Genomic DNA, 11632 nt, shown 5'->3' on the forward strand with positions numbered 1-11632 from the left:
CACGATTCATGATGTCTCACATAAAGACACGATCTAGAACAGTCTTTTACTACAATATATTTTTTATTTGCCATGTTTTGATAATTCGGCTATTAAGAGGGATGTCGTAATCATAAGCGAATTTTGAGAACGCAATATATACAGAATTTCCTTGTGTTGAACCATTCGAACATAAAATTCATATATATATATCATTGACTAAAACGGATTAAAATCTCAATATAAGCTTTTAGAATTGAAATGAGGTATAATTTCCTCTCCCTTAATTATAGCAAAGCAACTTTTCCCAATTGAAACTTTTGTTTTCTATAATTAACATTGTTAACTTTCAACACTTAACATAATAATCATGCTCCCACTAACATGATAATTATTAACATAACACTTATGCTCCCACTAGCTTTCACATGTACTCAGAAATCAGCTAGACTTCTAGAAATCAATACTTTATTCAATTTCTTTCCAAAATTCAGATTTATGATACGAGATGCTTTGATATTACTTTATCAAAATCACACACCTTTCCTTAGACATATCACATGTGTGTCTAAACAACTTTTACAACTATGAAAAGGGATGACGTAATCATAGTCTCAATTTTTTAGACCTTTGGCATTTCTCACAAGTCCACGTTAGTGTGCCGGTTAACCACACACGCTCCACTAATGACTTTGAGAGTGCAAATATCACAATTGCTATCTACTTAAAATCTACTTAGTGAAAGAGTTTCCTCACCATCATTTTCATGAATCGAAGAGAAACCTTATGACACTTACATTTCTATGGTATATGTGTTCCTATCCATGTAAATTTGTCATAACCATAACCACAAGACAATGATAGTGACAAATCCAAACTCATATGGACTGAACTTGATCAATCTTAACTTCATCACACCGGGCAGCACATGGGCCTACCATTGCTTGCAAGTAGTTATGCAAACAATTGAGAACTCATAGAACCTACATGCATAGTCAACTTTAACAAGAATGGGCACATAAATAAGAGTATGTCAACACGATAGGTTACAAACCTCAAGTCATGTGCTAGTGACAAACAATGGGTTTCAACCTTGATTGGTTCTTGAAACTTTTCAAGATCTTTAAGACTCCCAGTAACCTCTTGACATATAAGATTCTCTTGTCAAAAACCATTCCTTGACAAAAGAAAAATATTCAAGAGTTACTGCGGATTCTTATCAAGATAAACACTTTACTCAATTGGTCTTAGTTGGCCTTTGTTTTATCCAAAATATCAAAACTTACCAATTTCAAATGTACAAGAGTAAGAAAACATTTTACTCTACATTTGACAAGTGTTATAAACCTTCTAAGGATTATGTCACTCAAGTTACAATCTTGGAGTATGACTCTAAGACTCGATTTTGGAACGAAGTGTGACTTATCTTTTTGATTTAACCAACTTAACAATTATCGATTCATCTTCTTACTCAAACAAATGCACTACGATATCTTTATAGAATCAATTGTGATATGATTTCATAACCACTAAGATAATCATAAAAAAAGATACTCAAGTACTCTCCCATCTTTTCAGACTCGAGAACCTTTTACCTTTATGTCCAATTTGATTATTCTCATTCGTTCTGCCACACATTGAAACCTTTCTAATGTTACAGAATTATCTTTTAAGTATAACCATATTTACTAAACTTTAGTAAATCATGAAGAATACCGTTATCGTTCTCTATGGTGGACCTGACCAGCACACACTCAAGTGTACGTGATCCCTTAATCCTTCACTTGACTCACATATACATGTGAACAAGTTATTAGTCTTAATTTCCAATGATGAAAAATTTATCATTCATCATACAACACCAGTTGCATGATTCCAAGTTTCTATCCAACTAGAACTTGGGTGATGAGAATCTTTCCTTATTTGGTAAATTCTGACACTACCACAAACGAAAGAATCAAATCCATTTTCCAATGTTGTTTTCAATGGAATCATATAAACAACATTTTTTCCCAAATGCCATTGTAAGGAATTTTGAAATAAATAAAATTAAAACTTTATTTTTACTTTATTTGAAAACTTGTAGAAAAACTTATCCTTACAATGCAAATGCATATGAAAATAATGTTGTTATTTATTCCTAGGCAACCTATCACAACTCTCAAGCAACAGCTCAAAATTCTGATCACTGAACCATGCGATCGAAATCCATCTTTGCGATCAGAATCAGCATATTCTTCCTTTAAGCTTCCTCTTTTCTTTTATTTTTAAAACATCAACATGTGACCTAGTCACATCATGTATGAGAATATCCAAATAGGAACTTAATAGAACCAGATAGTGGACTTTACCCGAAGTAGAGTCAAACTTTTGAATTTACATCCTCAAGATATTTCAGGTAAATAGGGCAACTTCGCAACCAATGCCCCTTCCTTTGGCAACAACAACATATGGACCCTGTGGGAAAAGGTACACGGAACTATCTCAAACTTAGCCTTTCTCTTTACCATTTGGTCAACCAAGTTGACTATGGTCGATCCCTTTCCATTTTGAAGAGAAAGGTTTTCTAGATTTCCAATGTTACCATTGTCAATGTCCATGGAAGTTTGGCAAGTTGATCTTCCTATCAAATTTACTTTACAGGTTCTCCAAATCAATGTTGATTCAGTAGCATCAAGCAAATATGTAAGATCATTAAGGGTCATGTCATAGTCTGTTACATAGTAGTCCTTAAATAACTCACTATGTGACTTAGAAAGTGATTGAAGAACCTAGTGAACAACCAACTTCCTCAAGATTTTGACACCCAACTCTCCCAGCTTGTCAATATGTGACTTCCTCTCCAAGATGTGAGCACACATAGACTTTGCTTGCCAATAGGACTTGAGTGACCTTGAACTATTCAAGAATTTGTAGGATAGGGAGAATAATTGGATGAGATGGAGAAATCTTGTTCCAAGAAATTTACGTTCTTAATATAACACCCAATACGAAATATTAAGGCTAGGACCCAACACAATTTTTATAACTTGGAAGAGGGATGCCGTAATCCAAGCTATAAAATATTTGAAGGTAGGTAAATGACGATTTACTATTTTCCACTATGAAAAACAAAAAATAATTTTAGGTCTTAAGTGAATTGAAACTCCTAGATCCTTTGAGATTCATTGAACTTTTCAATGGCATGTTTAAATCTCAACTGTGCCCTCTCAAGTTTTGTAACTGGGATGTCGAGGATCACATAACAAGGTGTGAATAACCATGTAAATCTACTTGGTACTCTTAATTTTTATCACCTAATCTATGTGCTGGTTAACCACACGCTCCACCGATCTATGATAAGCCTTAAGCCACCCTTTGCCAACCTTGTTATATCCAAGTTACCGTGTCGGTTAACCACACGCGCTCCACTAACGACTTAAGCAAGGTGCAAAGTGTAATTTCATGGATTAGCACCAAATTAACTTTTTCCTAAGTAACTCAGATTGGGAGTTTAAAGTGTTTAGTTACTTAGTATTTATCATTAAACTTTTAATGAAGGGATAATTAATGTCCTGTCAAACCCATTCGGCTAACGACCCTCTAACAGTCAAGGAAGCGGTGGGTGAGAGTGGACACCCATTAACCTGCCATTTTATAGGCAGTAACTTTATAACCCCCTTATAGACCGACTTCGTGAATGAGGCCTATTAACGGTAAGACTGACTTTGTTCTTATACATACATACATATATATATACATACATATATATATATATATATATATATATATCAATTATTAATATTATAATAGTATAAGAGTTGAATTTTAACTTTTAAAATTCAGAGCGTTTAACTTGGAATTAAAGTATTCATTGGGGGAAACTTTACAAATTCCAAAACATAAGGGCAAGTTTTGAACAATTCAAAAAACTTTTCAATTCCATAACTTATGATTTCAAAGTATTTTAATGAAAAAACTCTTCAAGTTCCATAATTTGAGGACAAGTTATGGAAGACGTTAAAACATTTAAATTTTCATAACTTATGGAAATCTTATTAGTTTTAAAAATCATAAATGAGACTTGTCATATAACTTGAGGACAAGTTACAAAAACACATATCATGAATCACATTTAGATCAATTTGGATTGAAAACAAATTATCTCATAATTTTTCTATTAATCTAAGCTAACTCATAAGAATAAGATAATGCATATCTAACAATTTTCATGTAATTAGCCTAACCAGTAAACTAATACCAAACATGAATCTACTAACAATTATCTATTGAATTGGATTAGAATGAACATTACCACATTAAAACAGGTTTATAGGTTCAAAAACAGCTTAGGGTAATGATTCTAGTCTAATTCCAGCCTTAAAAGTCGAAAATATGATGTCAGGGGTCCTACTCATCGAGTGTATGAACCTACTCGACGAGTAGGATGAATTTCTTCATGGACTCGACGAGTCTATCAGTGGACTCGGCGAGTCCACAGTCCAGACAACCAGAAAATCGATTTTTTCAGCTTTTTTCAGCAATTTGCATCAAGTATAATTGAAAACAACCCTTGGCTCTGATACCACTGTTGGGTTTTAGTATACTACAACATCCTACGGTGCACATACAACCCTAAATACCTTGGATCTATGTTTTCACTAATTATACATGCACAGGAGTTTCCAAGGTATTAAACCTATAACTAGCATGCTATTTCTCAGAAACAATACAAGATACTAGTTAGAGTAGCGTAACTTTTATGTGGCTTGAAGTCTTGATGTATTTTGGTGTTGCTTGAAATTCTTTGGCCTTTAAGAACTTAGTCCCCCAAGTGTTTCACCTCAAATGGAATCACAACTCGCCTAGGATAAAGGTGACTCTTGAGAGACAAACTCCATGCACCAAAAACACCATCATTCTCTAAGAACTTCTAGTGTCATTTTTAAGCAATGGACTACATATTTATATGTTGGATTTCAAGGGTCATGGGTATAACCCAAATCCATATCCATGGGTTTTATGATCCATGGCTCATGTGGCCCAACTCTTTATGTATCCATACATAAACTTGGTCCAACATGGATCATAAGCCCACCACATATAAATATAACTAATTACCATAATTAGTCCCATCGATTGAATTAGTCTCTTTTGATCACTAAATTAAATCCAAATTAAATCTTGATCCATACTAATTAAAACATATGATTTCTTATTAATATATTATAACTTATAATATATTAACAAATCATATATAACCTTCTCTCAAGAGTCCATCCTAATAAATTGTCGTGGTGTTATGCAACCCAAATGGACCATGCTACTCTCGGGTCAAGTACATACCAATAATAGTTATAAGCTTAGACATCTAATCTAGTAGATGTTGTACACAGACCACCCCTGGTGATTCCTGTGTCTCCTATAATGGATGAAGCTGCTCTAAGTACTTCCTCATTTTCACCATGTCAAAGAATCAGTTCTGATGTTGAAGCCACTCCCCTTTCCCAAGCAGAAACAAAAATCATAACAAGGGATTCTTCCATTGCCACTTAATCATTTACGGAGCTTCTCTTTCCTGAACCAATCTCAAATGAATATGTGGCAAGCACCTCTCACGGTCCTAGGTCATCTGAGGCGAGTGATTCAGCTGAAGACATATTCATCAACATCAACAACCTTCCAGTCTCAATCGATGACATCATTCATGAAATCCCTACCAGAATTTAACGTGATCATCCGATCGAAAATGTCATTGGTTTACTGGCCAATGGATTTAAAACGAGAAGTCAAAGTGGAGATGTCAATTCATGTCTCTACTTATGCTTCATATCTCAGATCGAGCCCAAGAGTGTCGTCATGGCTTTAAATGAACCCAAGTTGGGTAGATGCAATGCATGAAGAACTAAATCAATTTGAAATGTTGAGAGTATGGCAGTTAGTAGAGCTACCAAAAGGCAAGAAGTCTTTGGACATGCGTTCGGTCTTCAGAAATAAGCAAGATGATAGCGGAGTTATTGTTCGCAATAAAGCTCAATTGGTCGTTCATGGATTCAGGCAAATAGAGGGTCTTGACTACATAGAAGTATATGCTTCGGTAGCATGTTTGGAAGCCATTCGTATATTCCTAGCCTATGCTTCCTACATGGGCTTTACAGTTTATCAAATGGATGTCAAGACAGCCTTCTTGTACGGAGTTGTGAAGGAGTAGACTTATGTTGATCAACCCCCAGGTTTTGTCAATCCAAACTTTCCAAATCATCTTTACAAGCTGGACAAGGCTCTATATGGGTTGCATCAGGCTCCTAGAGCATGGTATGCTTCCCTAACTGAACATTTGCTTGACCACAGACATACAAGGGGAACGATTGATCATACATTATTTATCAAGAATGTGGATGCAGATTTGATTGTTGTACAGATCTACGTTGACGATATCATTTTTGAGTCGACCAACACAGTGCTATGCAAAGAGTTCGAGGATGTTATGATGGAAATATTTGAGATGAGCTCGCTGGGTGAGATGACAATGTTCCTACAGTTACAAGTTCGATAGGATTCGGCTGGAATCTTATTACGTCAAGGAAAATATATCGAAGACATGCTCGAAAAGTTTGGTTATAAATACTAAAAATTTTCTTTGACTACAATGGCAGAAAGACCATTGTTGACTCCAGATCTAGATGGGTAATTCGTAGATCAAACAGAATATCGATCGGTAATCGGATCTCTGATATATCTGACTCCCAGCAGACCTGATATCATGTTTTCCGTCTGTCAATGCACTCGTTATCAGGCTAATCCAAAAATTTCCCATTTAATTGCTGCTAAAAGGATTTTTAGGTATCTAAAAGGTAGCCCTAAACTGGGTCTTTAGTATCCTAAAAATCCTGATTTAATTTATATGCCTTTACTGACAGCAATTATGGAGGATGTGATCTTGACAGGAAATCAACATCGGGTGGATGCAAGTTTTTAGGGCACCGATTGCTGTCATGGCAATGTAAGAAACAACAAACTGTGTCAACCTCAACGGCTGAGGTTGATTACGTTGTTGCCTCAACTAGTTGCTCTCAAGTTATCTGGATTCAACACCAACTGGTGGATTATGTTTTTGATGGGTTTTGGCCATATGAACAGTCCTATGTGCACATGCAAACCCTAATGCTTGGATCTAGGTTTCTCTAATTAAACATGCTTTGAATCCAAGACTTCTAATGACTAATTAGGTATAAGAACAATACAAAATCAGATCTAGAAGTTTACCTTTGAATCTCTTGTTTGATCTTGTTGTCTTGGAGCTCTAGAGTCACAATTGTCACTCCTCTAATGGCTTACAAACACCAACTAGCAAGGAGGATGATTTGAGAGAGAGGAGAGGGATTAGAAATCGGCCAGGGTTTCTTTGCTTTAGCAGAGGTGTTGATTTCCCTTGCCCTAGGGGTCTATTTATACTTGTAAGGCTCCTAGGGTTTCACCCTTAAACCCTAGTTGGATAATCTTTCCTTAAAGCAATCCAAATCCTTTCCAAAGGTAAGCCTTGGACGAATTTGAGGTTATCCCAAGCCCTAGAATTCGTCCAACCTTTATCCAAGAAGGATTTACAGCCCAAAGTGTAACTATCAAACAATTGACATTTTATACCCTCTTATTTAATTAATTTCCTTAAGTCACCAAATTAATACTAATTAATCTATGACTTATATTAATCAAATAACAATATTATATTCCTTATATTATTCTCATAATATATTAATAATATTTATTCTCTCATAATAAATCATCATGTCAAGTTGCTATGGTGAAGGCAACCCAAAAGGACCATGCACAATCGGGTCAAATACTTGCCTAATGTAGTTGCAGCCTTAGACACTATTCCAACAATCTCCCACTTGGATAAGTCTAGTAACTATATGCACAAGTACAATCCGATTCGCAATCGTAGCTCTCAAAGACGCTGTCAAACTCTGATCTAATCAATCTTGTCCTTTACATAAGGGATCTTATAGTCCTCTGTTAGATATCATGCAGACAATTCTATGGAATAATTAGTCTAGCATTTTGGTTTCTCGATCTCCAATTTATTCGACATAGAACTTAATCGAACACATCAATTCAGTTCTGACCGGTCCCGACACATATGTCAAATCAAATCATCAAGCGGCCGAGATATCGCTTTTATCCTCTTGGGATAAAAGTTACAGATAAACTTCGACTTATATGCATTTACTTATTCATTAATCAACTGTACACAACAATGCATTTTATAACATCGAGTTACCAATGCGTTTTCGCATTATCAATGTACAATCAATTAATAAATAACAAACCGTATATCTAGGTTTTAAGACTATATGATATTATCGTCTTGAGATCACCCTTTTATATCATATTCCATAAGGTGATTCCAGCAAGCACGGGTTTGTTCCAATGCTAAAAACTAGTTCATAAGCACTCATGAACGTCTCAGCAATCTTTTGCTATGTCTAATACCATTTAGACAATCTACGCACCAATTCACGACAATCTTCATTCATATCTACTTCCAACATATGAACGATTGTGGACAATTTGAATAATTCGATTATTCTTAATAAATTCAATTATTCTGGAAGTCAAAACATGCAAAATGAAACAATAGTTAAACAATTAACATAAGACAGTAACATTACTCATAAATAAAACTCCTTTATTTAATCATCCAATGTTAATTACATTTATCTATTACACGTTTCTAATACTATCTAATCTATGCTAATATCATCCTTCAGCCCAATGCTCCTAGCATGCTGCAAGTGCTTAACCCTACTCAGTCCCTTCGTAAGCGGATCTGCTGGGTTATCTTCTGATGATATCCTCTTCACTACGAGTTGTCCTTCTTCTACACAATGTCTAATAAAGTGGCATTTTCTGTCGATGTGTCGTGATCTACCATGATCTCTCGGTTCCTTGGTCAAGGCAACCGCTCCTTCATTATCACAGAAAATCTCCATGGGCTCCATTATGGCGGGTACAACTCCAAGATCACCGATGAAGTTCTTCAACCATATTGCCTCCTCCGATGCTTCGCTCGCTGCAATGTACTCTAATTCACACGTTGAATCAGCTATGGTTTCCTGTTTGGAACAATTCCAAGTCACTGCTCCTCCATTCAGGGTAAAGACCCAGCCCGACTGCGAACGGTAGTTGTCCCTGTAGATCTGAAAGCTGGCATCACTATACCCTCGCACCTTAAAGTCATCACTTCCTCCGAGGACTAAGAACCATTCCTTCGTCCTCCGAAGGTACTTAAGGATATTCTTCACCGCAATCCAATGGGATCTGCCAGGGTTCCCTTGAGATATACTAACCATGCTCAAAGAAAAGGCTATATCAGGGCGAGTACAAGTCATAGCGTACATGATTGAGCCAACTGCGGAAGCGTATGGTACTCGGCTCATTTCTGCTATTTCTGCTTCAGTACTCGGACTTTGAGTCTTACTCAACTTGGCATTACTTTGTATCGGTAATTCTCCCTTCTTTGAGTTTTCCATACTAAAACGTTTCGGTACCTTCTCTAAGTAAGTGTTCTGATTAAGTCCTATTAGTCTCTTACTTCTCTCTCTTATTATCCTTATTCCCAAAGTGTTAGAAGCCTCTCCGAGGTCTTTCATAGCGAAGCACTTCCCGAGCCAGGACTTAACCTCCTGCAGAGTCGGGATGTCGTTTCCTATGAGTAATATGTCATCGACATATAGAACGAGGAAGCTTACTATACTCCCAATGGCTTTGACATATACACACGATTCATCTTCGCTTCGTACGAATCCAAACTCTTTGACTTTCTCATCGAAGCAAAGATTCCATCTGCGAGACACTTGCTTAAGTCCATAAATGGACTTCTCAAGCTTACACACTCTATTCGGATGTTGCGGATCCACAAACCCCTCTGGCTGAGCCATGTAAACATCCTCAGCCAACTTTCCGTTAAGGAAAGCGGTCTTGGCATCCATTTGCCAAATCTCATAATCATGAAATGCGGTAATAGCTAGCATCACTCTAATAGATTTTATCTTCGCAACTGGTGAGAAGGTCTCATCATAGTCAACTCCGGGAGTTTGAGTAAAGCCCTTCGCAACCAATCGCGCTTTATATGTGTGTACGTTTCCATCCACGTCGGTCTTCTTCTTGAAGATCCATTTGCACCCAACGGTCTTACGTCCGGGCACATAATCAACCAATTTCCAAACTTGGGTGTCATACATGGATTGGATCTCGCTATCCATTGCCTCTTTCCATTTTGCAAACTTGGGGCCTGCCATGGCATCCTTATAGCTATTAGGTTCATCAAGGTTTATTAGTGTACCATCACTAATATACGTGTCCCCTTCGGTAGTAATATGAAAACCATAAAACTGGGGTTGAACTCTAACTCTTTCGGAACGTCTAAGAGGTAAGGACTCGTCAATCGGTTTAACCGTAGTTTAATCCTCGGGTTGAGTGCCAGCGGTAGAGGTTCCTTCATCCATTGGATCTTGAATCTCTTCAAGCTCAATTTTCCTCCCACTGTCTCCTTGGCCTATGAGTTCTTGCTCTCGGAAAACTCCTCTCCTCGCAACGAAGACAACATTGTCCTTCGGTCTATAGAAGAGATATCCAAAGGATTTATGCGGGTAGCCGAAGAAAATACATCGCTCACTACGAGGTTCGAGCTTGTCGTGAGTATCTCGTCTTACAAAAACCTCGCAACCCCAAACCTTGATATGTGCTAATGAGGGAGCTTTCCCTGTCCACATCTCGTGAGGTGTTTTGGCAACCTTCTTAGTAGGGACTCGGTTAAGGATATGGGCGGCAGTCTCTAAGGCATACCCCCAAAAAGAGATAGGTAGTGAAGCACGACTCATCATAGAGCGAACAATATTCAATAAGGTTTGATTATGCCTTTCTGCCATACCATTCAACTGCGGTGTCCTAGGAGGCGTCAATTGTGAAACTATTCCACACTCCTTGAGATAATCATGGAATTCAAGACTTCGGTACTCTCCTCCTTGATCGGATCGAAGAATCTTGATTTTCCTGACCAATTGATTCTCCACTTCATTCTTGAACTCTTTGAACTTTTCAAAAGTTTCTCACTTTTGCTTGATTAAATAGATATACCCATATCTACTATAGTCATCGGTAAAAGTCACATAGAAGCGGTTTCCATCCTTCATGGTTGATCAAAACGGTCTACATACATCGGTATGTATTAGGTCCAATAGACCCTCACCCCTTTCGCAAGAACCAGCGAAGGGTAACTTGGTCATCTTTCCAAGAAAATAAGACTCGCATGTGTCATCTTCCCTAAGGTCGAATGACTCGAACACTCCATCCTTTTGGAGTTGGGCTATGCGTTTCTTGTTGACATTTCCAAGACGACAATGTCACGAGGATGGTCTATCCATACTATTGGAAGAATCAATGTTCAAAACATCATTTCCTAAGTTATCAACAATCATAACAGTTTCATAAATTCCATTACATGGTATAGCTTCAAAATAAAAGACACCATTTAGATAAGCCAAAATAGAACCATTCTCATTATTAAAAGAAAATCTAAAACCTTGTCTAAACAAACCATGAAATGAAATGATGTTTCTAGCAATTTCTGGTGAATAGCAACAATTGTTCAAATCTAAACTTAAACCATTCC

This window comes from Lactuca sativa, chromosome 8, assembly GCF_002870075.4.
Source record: "Lactuca sativa cultivar Salinas chromosome 8, Lsat_Salinas_v11, whole genome shotgun sequence".
Taxonomy (NCBI): domain Eukaryota; kingdom Viridiplantae; phylum Streptophyta; class Magnoliopsida; order Asterales; family Asteraceae; genus Lactuca; species Lactuca sativa.